The sequence below is a fragment of the Salmo salar genome, chromosome ssa03 (assembly GCF_905237065.1).
Source record: "Salmo salar chromosome ssa03, Ssal_v3.1, whole genome shotgun sequence".
Classification (NCBI taxonomy): domain Eukaryota; kingdom Metazoa; phylum Chordata; class Actinopteri; order Salmoniformes; family Salmonidae; genus Salmo; species Salmo salar.
In genome coordinates, this window is record NC_059444.1 from 70207884 (window position 1) to 70219388 (window position 11505).

At 43.1% G+C, this 11505-nt stretch overlaps 1 pseudogene; it reads left to right on the forward strand.

Annotated features, from left to right (window-relative positions):
- Nucleotides 1–6420: 6420 nt before the first annotated feature.
- Nucleotides 6421–11285, forward strand: LOC123723931 (tRNA-splicing endonuclease subunit Sen54-like; annotated as a pseudogene).
- Nucleotides 11286–11505: the final 220 nt, after the last annotated feature.

Here is an 11505-nt window from a genome sequence, read left to right on the forward strand (position 1 = left end):
CCTGGATTATGTTGGAAAGGATTTCATTAAAGAACACCCTCTGTGTTCTGTTAGACAGGTAACTCTCGATCCACAATATAGTAGGGGATGTAAAGCCATAACACATACGTTTTTCCAGCAGAAGATTATGATTGATAATGTCTAAAGCTGCACTGAAGCCTAACAAAACAGCTCCCACAACTTTTTTTTACTAGAGAGACCTAAGACAACAACATAGCAAGGTAGCAACACATGACAACACAGCATAGTAGCAACACAACATGACAACAACATGGTAGCAACACAACATGGTAGCAGCGCAAAACATGGTACATTAGCTAAGTCATTTCTGTAAGTTCCGTACATGTTGAATGCCCTTCTCAATAAGTGTGCTGAAAATCTGTTGTTAATTTGTTTACTGTGAAATAGCATTGTATCTGGTCAAACACCATTTTCCCCAAAAGTTTACTAAGGGTTGGTAACAGGCTGATTGGATGGCTGATGATTTTTGCTTCTCTCCAGGCCTAAGGGCACACACTTTCCTGTAGGCTTAGATTGAAGAGATGGCAAATAGGTGTGGCAATATCGTCCACTATCATCCTCAGTAATTCCATCCAAGTTGTCAGACCCAGGTGGCTTGTCATTGTCGATAGAGAACAATATTTTTTTCACCTCTTCCACACTCACTTTACGGAATTCAAAATTACACCTGTCTTACATAATTTGGTCAGTAATGCATGGATGTGTAGGTTCAGAATTTGTTGTTGCCATGTCATGCCTAAGTTTGCTAATCATTAAGGTAGTTTGCAATATCAGTGGGTTTTATGATGAATGAGCCATCTGATTTAATGAATGATGGAGCAGAGTTTGCCTTTTTGCCAAAAATGTCATTTAAGGTGCTCCAAAGCTTTTTACTATCATTCTTTATATAATTTATCTTAGTTTCATAGTACAGTTTCTTCTTCTTTTTGTTCAGTTTAGGTCACATGATTTCTCAATTTACAGTACGTTTGCCAATCGGCTGTGCAGCCAGACTTTTGCCTCAACCCTCTCAACCATAAAATGTTTAAATTCCTCATCAATCCACAGGGATTTAACAGTTTTTACAGTCATGCTTATTAGTAACCGGGTGCATGCTTATTAGTAACTGGAATAAGCAATTTCATAAATGTGTCAAGTGCAGTATCTAGTTGCTCCTCATTACACACCACATACCAGCAAATATTATTTACATTTTCAACATAGGAATAACTATAAAACGTATTGTATGACCTCTTATACACTATATTACGCCCAGCCTTTGGAACTTTGGTTTTCCTAGATACTGTATGGCTACTATAAAGTGTACAAATGAATAATGTTAATAAACAAATTAAATTGCAATTAAAGTTCTGCATTAGGGTTAGCTGTACTAATCATTTTAGAAATGTGCACCTGTCAAGAAGTGTTCCCTACTCAGACATAAGTGTTATGTTTTCATGGCTCCTGTGTTTCCTAATTAGCATGTATGTTACACTGTCCAGGTAACAGCCAGCATGGTGAGTCACTCCAGAGAGAGAACAATAGTCCCAGAGATCTAGTCCCTCTGAAGCTGCTTAAAGCAGAATCAGTCTCAGTTTACACCTCTGTGTTCAACATCTCACATCATCGTTGTTCCCCCTTACCAAGGAAGAAATGCATCTGATCATATGACACGGCAAAAAATATACAGTGTAATGTTGGAGGAATTAATGAATTGGTTGTAGGAGTGGAAGCTGGAGTGTGGGTACTCTATGGATTTCCCAGCAAGCCATGCGGCAGGGATAAACTAAAGCACCTTGTTGGCCCTGAGCAGGTGACGCAGGGAGACGGCGAAGCCATTGTGGAGACAGACAATATAACAGCAGCGATGCACACCTTGGCCACATACCTCTGGAGGAAGTGACCAGGTCAACTGATACCTGATCATGCCGTACCCTAGAGAGAGCTCCTCAGACTGTCCCTCCCTTGGGGGGTGGAGGGGAGGGACATTTACTAAGAGGAACAAAATACAAACATAAACAAGGACCATGGCAGCTGGGGGCAGGCTGAGCCGTATGCGTTCCTGGCAGCCGTGGCCGACCTTGGCCGGGCAAGCCCAGACCTGCCTCTCAATGCTGGGTGGGAGAGGCACCAAGCCGCTTGCAGGACTTGGCCTGACTCAATGAGAAAAGAAAATAACACTCTGGGCAAACAAGAGCATAGTAAGCTCTTTCCACCTCACTCCCTTGTTTTATTGATTCCTTTATTTATTTATTTCTCAACACTCATCGGATTCCAGCAAACGGCTTGGCTACTGCCCCTCTTTGCTTTTTACTACAGAGGATACTTTCTTTTTCTCTTATTCTACTCTTACTCACTCCTTTCCAGACTTTAATTTGATTTCTTTATTTCTTTGTTTTTCACAGTGGAGATGAGGCTTTGAAACGTTGCTGTTTTACATATCTTAGGGGCCCCCCTCAATAGGTGAGCTGCCGTGGCGACAAAAGCCATAAAAGCCCCCCAGGCCTGGTCCAAGCGTAGGACCCCCTCACTGCTTGGCTCAGCCAGAGCTTTCTCTCAGCACCCCTCCATGGCTCTGTCCCTTCATTCAATGGTGTTGCCTCTCACCCCCAGCAAAGAGCACGGCGGTTTGCATCGGGATGCATCCACTAAATGATTTGATCGGAGGAGACGTGGGATGGAGTGAAACAGAGAACTCCCTGGCCCTTTCCCACACCACATTACAGCCCTCAGTGTGAATGTCTGGGTCTCCCTCTCCCTTTTCATCTGTCTCTCTCTCCCCCTTCCATCTGTCTCTCACTTTCTACCTCTCCGTTTTCCTCTCTCTCCGTTCTCCTCTCTCTGTCTAGGGGTGAAGGTAGATGTAATTTCTTATCGAAATGACATCAAAGGGCTCCTTTACTAGGCTATCAGCGCACGTTCATCCACTCGCAACATATTTCCAGCCTCCAAACAGTTGTGAATGGAAAGAGACATCTGTTCCACAAAACACCACAAAGTGTAATGACATTTTGGCGATTGTCATTAGGCCAGAATGTATGCATCCACTGCTGTCCTTGCGTGTTTCAGTGTCGGCCAATCATCTCTGCCTTGGCAAAATGTCAATATTCTTGTCGAACCACATCACATTTTTGAGCACAGGGCATACCACCTGTTTTGAAGTCCATTCGCTCATTTTTCATGCCTCTAACATGTGGTAGCCTAATGATAAATCATGGTGTAATAGCCTACAGTTTTCTTTACATTTTGTTTTAATTATTGTGATAGGGTCATGTATTTTGCCGGGACGCAGTACCGGACTGTACTGCCTTACTTTCACCCGTCTTCCTCCCTCTCTCTCTCTCTCTCTCTCTCTCTCTCCCACCCTCACTCTCTCTCTCTCCTCATCTCTGCTATCACTCATTTGCAGTGTGGGGTGTTAATGGGACTAGGTTGATTTGTGTGTGACGATGGGAATGCTTTATTACCTTACCGGTCAGAGCTTGTCAGGATTTCACATTCTTTTTTGTGCAAAATTATAGGATGGGTGTGTACTGTTCAAAACAGGTCAGAGGATACAAAATGAAGCATAACATAGGCCTACGTTTACTTTTAACTGCTGGCTTTAAGGTCATTAGTCAGTTGACAAACGGTGGTTGGCTTGATGTGTCAGCTGTGCAAAGGAGTTGATCAAACATTCAAACTGTGTGGGTTTGCGTGTGTGTGTGTCAGAACGCCGTTGCTCCACCTGACTGGCTGCGGTAGATTGGATCAGGCCAGCCACCTCTTGCTGCTGTCTTTACAGCTTGGCCATGGGAGGGGCCAGGGTGTTTGCGTGGGTGATCTTTAGCCTCCTGTCAGGGATCAGACAAACACTTATTAACTGAGAGGAATGCAAACAAGCGAGAGCAAGAACACAGGACAAGACAGGGATGGAGGAGTAGGAGGGGTGCCCCCATTTTGTAAACTCCCCACACAGGGATTCATCCAGAACATTCTAGAACAATGGAGTTCCACTGGGGGAGTAGGTCCTAGAACACTGTGACCTTTTATATGTTACAGAATACAAATTATTACACAGCATGTTGCTCTTACATAGTTTTAGTAAGTTGCATTTGTACTCTTTTCTGTTACTCAGGTTAAAAGCATCTAATAATTGAATTCATGTTTCATATGTTATCACCTGACACAACTTCATTTATAAGGCCACGAAGGGACTGTTCTTTTGTTGCAAGGTACCCTGTAGACAGGTTGTGAGAGGTGTGAGGGAGAATTGCCACCTGTTTTGTCTCTACATCCCTATAGTCACCATGTTATAACTTGTGAAAGTGGCTTGGGACTAGAGCAGGGAGGAAGGGCCATGGGTCGTCCCCTTGTCACACTGAGAGGGTGCCAATGCAAGTGCACTGAGACTGAAGACAAATGACAACAGATTTAACAGATTTGTGCCAGAGGACCCACAGCACTTGGATGAAACTGAGTGTGATGCTGAGGATGTGAGGTGTTAGACCCCCTCTGTGGTGTGCCATTGTTTGCTAATGGTTTAGAGCTAGGCAGTCAGTTTTACCACTGCCCTCAAGATCTGTTTGCAAACAGTCCTGATTGCTGGATATGTGTAGCCTATAAACAGACATCCTGAACCTTTTCTTAATTTGAATGTGAACGTATGTTTTGGTGGACGGTAGTGGGGTTGGTACATTTGGTTTAGTATTTCATTGCAGGGGGCTGGATTATTTCCTACATTCTACTCGTTACATCTCCACAATTTTATTTGACTGGTAACTCAAGTAAATTAAATGTAAAAGGCCCAATGTACCATACCATAGTAAATACTGGATGTTGACTTTGTGTAAATTCCTCTGTCTGTATTTTGTGGTTACATTTGTCTATTGCTGGCAGCACCACATCACTAAGTCAAATTCCGGGTATGTTTAAATGGACTTGGTGAATAGAAGCGATTCTGATCCTAAAGAATTGTAATCTTCAATCTAAACTTCTACTTCTCTACACTGAGCGCTATAACTTTGCAAGCAATAAGGATGACCTTTTAGTGTGACCTCTGGCAGTCAGCCCCTCAGTGTTACAGTTACTTGGGTCCTTAGGGCGTGTTTTGCAAGTCAACAATCCACACAAAGCAGGAATACCCTGCTCTGGCCAATTGAGAATGCAAAGGCCCAATTCAGTGTGTTAAACAGCAGATTAAAGAGTCAGGCCAACTGAAAGGCCACAGCGCAACCCCAGACCCAGGAGTTAAGGACCCATGAATAACATGTGGAGACTCACACACAAAGGTACTGTGTCACTCACACCAGAGATGGGAATGTTGACGTCATGTCTCGCATGGGAATACGTCAAGGTGTAAAACATGCTATGCCACGGTTGACTGAAATGTTTTATTACATGTTTGAAATACTGTGCATATCTCCACAAATATCTATATATGCAGCTCATTGTTGAGGATTTTTTAATTTACTCCAAACTACAGATGTGATAGCAGCATTATGGAGCTTTAATAATCTGATACATATTGTTATATCAGAAGTCTTTCCGCATTGGTGGCCTAGCTAGGCTAGAAGACACAGCATAGTCAGCTCTGGTAGTGGTCACCATGGAGATGGGCTAGACTTGGGGAGCTATCCAGCTTACTGGAAACGTGGTTTATTGTTGACTTTCAGGGAAGGGGGCCAGCTGTGGGGTGAGGGGTGGGAGGGGAGCATGGTCTCTTACTTCCTAGTAGAATGGACGTTTGCTCCGCGGGGCATTCTCTCATTGTCCATGCATCTCTCTCACCTCTCAGGTCAGGTGTGATGACTCGTGGCCAGGCCTGTCAAAGGGCAACTCGTAAGGAGGTTGCACATTTAATACATGCACCCTTCCAAGAGCCCTTTCATTCACAACATTGGTAAACTATTTATATTACAAAGTGAGAAAATCTAAATATGATATGATAAAAATGCAGAGAAGGCATTTATCAATATTAATAAAAATAAGGTTATCACATATAAATTACATTCCAGTGGTACTATGGTGCAATAAGATTGTGTTTAACACTTGTCTATTTAGAGAATTGCAACATATTTTTTTAGCCAGGTGATATCAAATATTGTTTTTTATCCTCATGCTTTGTTTATCAACTAAGCTGCAGGTCTGGGAGACTGTTTTCCTGTGGCCTCATCACAGCAGATAAAAAGCCTTATTTCCCAGACTTCATTAGCATCAGTAATGTAAGTGTATTGTGGCATTCCTGAAATAAAAATGTAAAATGTTGTGCTTTGCTTCCCTCTTGTGAACTTTATGAGAACTTCTCTCAAAAATGTACATTGGGGTGCACTAGGACCCGGTCGTCACTAGTTAACACAGCCACAATTATGGCTAAACCCCGTCTATTTCTACAATTTATCTTGTTATAATCAGATTTTGAACCTAACCCCATGCCTTACGCTAAACTTAAATTAAGACCAAAAAAGTATGTTAGTTTAAATAATTCTTTTACGATACAGACAATTTTGACTTTGTGGCTGTCTAGTGGAAACCCTCGGACGATTTGACAGCGGTCTACCTATCAAACATGGCTGACCAAAACAAAACATCAGCTAAAGTAGAATTCGGCCATGAATTACTAAAGTAAGTGTACAGTTTAAACGCCGTGTCTTTGAATAGGCACTGGGTGAATCGTTTCTTACATAATAGTTTTTGTCAAATAAGCTGGGTAATTTCGTACAGTTATGTTGTTAAATTCGAGCTGTTATAAACATGTTAGCAGCTAGCTAGCTAACCCATTCATAGACGCTAACTGCTACGGACAACGCTAGCTAGGCAATCTGAATGTGGTCGTCCTGTCTTTATCAGCGCGGTCAAATATTTTAATGTTTTTCTAACCGAGATAATTAAATGGAAGACCGGCATTTTTGGGGGGTGATTTCTTACCATATATAGTGCGAAAGACATGTAGACAGAGTCAGTCCTTGCAACTTATTGTACTTGATTCAATGACAGCCCATCTGAGCTGTTCGAAACCCGCACGCGCAGCCACAAGATCCCGGTGCGCGGGCAGAAGGATTTCATTCCCCACTGGGTCGGATCAGCAAAGGGATATGCTTCAGCAGAGTTTGGACGAGCACTGGAATCTAGTAACTGAGGAGCGAGTGGAGAGGTTGTGAGTAATGGATGGAGGAACCAAGGACGACTAGAGTGACGGCTACTAGTAGAATTAGATACTGTATGTGTCATCAACTTTAGACTGTTGGTGTGGTTAGATGATTATACCTAGTCCATTGTTTTGCAGCTAAACAAACATGTCAATTCATTGGTATTACTGTGCTTTACAGCTGGTGGTGTGACTGACTTCTTGTATGTTTTTGTGCCCAGAGGGAACCTGGTGAAGGCAGTGTGGATTCCCAGTGACATGATAGTGGAGCTGCAGTCACCAGCAGTGAGTAATGGTCCACCAGAGAGAGCGAAGGACTTTGTCATGACAAGCTCTCTGCCTCTGCTGATGTCTATTCAAACTCACCTAGAGCTCACCTCTCATTAACATTTAGTATAGGCTAATGGCTAAAGATTTCACATGAAAAGTGACATTACATTACTTCTCTGTTCTGCTGTAGGGGAAGTTCTGGCAGACTATGGGGTTTTCTGCCCATGGTAAGCAATGTCTACATCCAGAAGAGGCTCTCTATCTAATGGAGTGTGTAAGTGCATGGGCTCAGCATTGCCAATAAACATGTTAATCAGGGAATTGTTACCAGCTCACACCATTCAGGTTATAATTATCCCAGGTCGGATTGTTGTTCACCTAATAAAGACATTTCCATTAGTTTGATACATGTGGATCCAAATAAGACAAACACAGTTTGTCATTTTGTTTTAGAATTGTTATCCCTTGTGATCCTCAAAATCAATAGGGAAACCTGCAAGTGTTCTACCAAGACCTGCCAATGTCCATCCAAGAGGGCTATGAGAGATTTCTATACTTGAAGACAATGAGTATACAGCATTACCAGGTATGAGAAAAGACAATATAATACAATTCCAGCAGGTCTAAACTTATGATTTGACCTAACGTGATGATTTTATTTCCTCTAAAGGTTTTTGGCCATTTGAGCGACTTGGCTATGTGGTAAACAGATTTGATCCCAGGTAATTGTCTCCCTCACGGGCAAGAACTAGTCTAGATTCTAAGGGCATTCCTTTCCTTTTACTGGAACCTTTTCCTTAGTTGCATGCAAGCGACTGTGTTTATGATCTGAGGATTGGTGTTGTTCCCTGTAGTTCTGTGCCATCGCAGTATGATAGGCAGTTGAACCTGCCCCAGTCCCGAGACAGATCAGGAAGACTTCTGAAGAGGAAACGCAGCCACAGCCCCACCTCCAGGTGAGTGAGCAGACACAGACACACCCAGTTTATATTTAGACATGGTTTAATCACTCAGTCAACCCACATGCCTCAAAGCGATTACTGTCCAATGTGAAACCCTGCCTTTCTGCCTCTTCTAATGCGCTCCAGGCACACAGGAACACAGGAGGGCCCCACTTCTAAGAGAATGGAGAAGGAGAAAGACTGCAACAGAGAGGAAGAGGACAAGAATCCTGACTCGCTTCCAGATCTTTCAGCCCCAGACATTGACAAAATCCAGACAGCATCACACGTTGACCCAACCACTTCAACCGAGGTGGCCAGGGCAGGAGCTGGTGGTCAAAGGAAGGCTCCCAGACCCTGACCCTGAGCTGCCAGGTCAGCCCCAGAGCTCCCCTCGCTGGGACTTCAGCTCCATCCCCTTCCCAGACCTGGGCTCCAGACTCAGGCTCCCCAGCAGCTTCACCTCCCCAGACCCCTGCCTGCTGCCCGGGGCTGTGGGGTCAGTGGGGGCCTGCGATGTGACCCCCCCCTGGCTGCAGAGGCTCAACCTGCGGGAGGTGAGGATGTCCCGGCGTGAGTGGGAGCGGGACAGGGACCGGTACCGGAGGGACATCAACCAGGACAGAGAGGTACGACGTTGCAGGAACTGGGCGGAGTACCAGGAGCTACAGGAGAGAAGGATTCAACGGAGCCGCAGAGATAGGCCAGCACACCTGTGGAGGGGCCGGTCACACCCCTACATGACCCTGCACAGGTCACTTCAACTGGTAAAACTAATCTGGACTTCATTGCTGTCAATGACAAGTTCATATGAGTTCCAATATCTGTTTACTCTCTGTGATTCATCGTTACATGAACTCATTATCCCATGTGGCTTACCGAAGTTGAATTATATTATTCATAAGCAGGATCTTGAATGGGTAAATGTCTAAATGGTTTTGACGTTTCTTCCTTCTTGGACGCAGGTGAGCTGCTGGATAAAATCAGTGTGATCAAATCCACACGGCTGCTGGAGGGAGCATCCAGGTATTCCTCTTTAGTATCTTATCTCGAACCCTGAAGTGAATTTAGTAGGAAATGCTAGCTCCCGGTTAGTGGTAATTGTATCTCCCTGTTCATTCATCATAACATCTATTAAGATGAGTGAAATTACAGTTAACGAAAATGTACGCTTAATCCAGTATAAACTAATGTATAGGATTTATTATACAAGAGACAAAATTCACAAATTCTACAGGACAATGGCAGAGTCATGTCTTAAGTGTAAAACTAATAATGACTCAATAATCCATGCTTTCTGGGAATGCTGTACATTTGTGGGCAGTGCTAGAAAGTTGACTGTCAGAAGTATTACAGTATAAATGTATTTTTAATCTGTCTGTCTTCATATTTCAAGACATTGTATATGGGGTGTAGTGAGATATCCAATGGGTTGGACAATTCTTCTCATCTTGAAAAAACGTATACTAAAAACAGGAAAATCAATCGATCTGCCATCATTAACACAATGGAAAAATCGAAGGATTTATTATGTAAATATTGAAATAGCATGGGCAACAGAGAAAAACAAATTGATACAATTTCAGGCCAAGTGGCAAACAATAATACAGACGCAAGGGATGGGGGTGTGAGCATGCGGGTCTGGGCAGATGAGATGTAGTCATTGTTTGTGTGCATCAGTAAGTTGTTGTTCGTTTTGTATATGGAGTGGAAAATGTATAAATAATAAGACGAGTGAAACCCTATACTGTGGGTTTGTTAAATATGATTAACATTATGTCCTTGGATGACATATACAATATGATGTAGAGGTGCCTGCCATAGAATATATACATCTATTTCTATGCTGCCTGCCTTGTTTGACAATGGGGTTTGTCTTCTCAGTTTGAAAGGTTCAGAGGAGTGGAGAATCTGTTTCAACATTTACCAACCCGACACAGTCGCTGAATTCAAGAAGAGCGCTCCTGGAAAACCCTATTCTCGCATGTGTGTGTGCAGGTAAACATCCCAGAACTGGCAGGGGGTGTTTGCATACTTTATAATCAGTAAAAATAAAACATTCAAAAATAGTACAATTTTGAAAAGAGATGACACAAGACCACCTGCCATCGAAAGTAATCCTAAATGCACTATTATCAAATGCTACTGCACACTGAATAATGTCTGCTGTCTTCTCCCAGTTTCGATGGTCCAGTGCCTGACTTGTGGACACTGAAATTTCTGGCTTTCCAGAGTGCGGACATCCCAGTCACCTATGCAGTGGTGGACCACGGGGACATCTCCTTCTACTCCTTCAAGGACTTCCAGATACCCACAGATGTGTCCTTCTGAGGGCCTGACCACAGCAAACAGTCACACAGCCCTGGTTTAACTACTGCACCATGCCAGGGCTGCCTGCGCTGGATCAGAAACTCTGGAACTAATGCCAAAGAAATGAATGAAACGGAATTCTCTTAGTGATTTGATGGACTGCAGTCCTCACACTCTTTGATGCTGTAGCATGCCTTCCTCCTGTGTTGCAGACTTCTTTTAGTGGCATATGATCGTCTGCATCTGATTGAAGGTAACCTACATTGTCACCTCTCCAAACAATGTCACCATGTCTTATATCAAGCAGGGTTTTGTAAAGCCTCTGAAGATTTTGAACTGAATTGGCTCGGTTTTCTTCTGCCTTTATCTCATCACCACCATTGGTTTTCTGGTATTCATATACTGTATCACAAGTGGCTTAGCTATGTATGCACTTAGTATAGATGCAGTATGTGTAGATCATACGTATATCTCAGCCCTTTATTTTTGTCTATCTGCCCATATTTTAGATCCAATCAGCTTTACTGACTGGCCTTTTGTTGTTGTAACCTCACATGTTTGTTACCTGACTCCTGTTCTCTTGTTTTTGTTTCAAATTGCTTGTAAATGGTGGCCTGTATCTGTAGAGTTTATCTTCACATTGTCTTTGTGGTTGAGTTATTGTTGCATTGTTCTCATTGTCCTTCCTAACAAAACCAATCCCCCCAAAACCCAAGTAGTACCTACCATACATTTTCTTTCTTTTTCCTTTGGGTGGCCTAATCTGAAGATGTAAAGCACATACTCTTCTCTCTTATATCAGTCCACAAACTCAGTGGTGTTAAAACATTGAGATTAGGTTACTGACCACAACCTGCT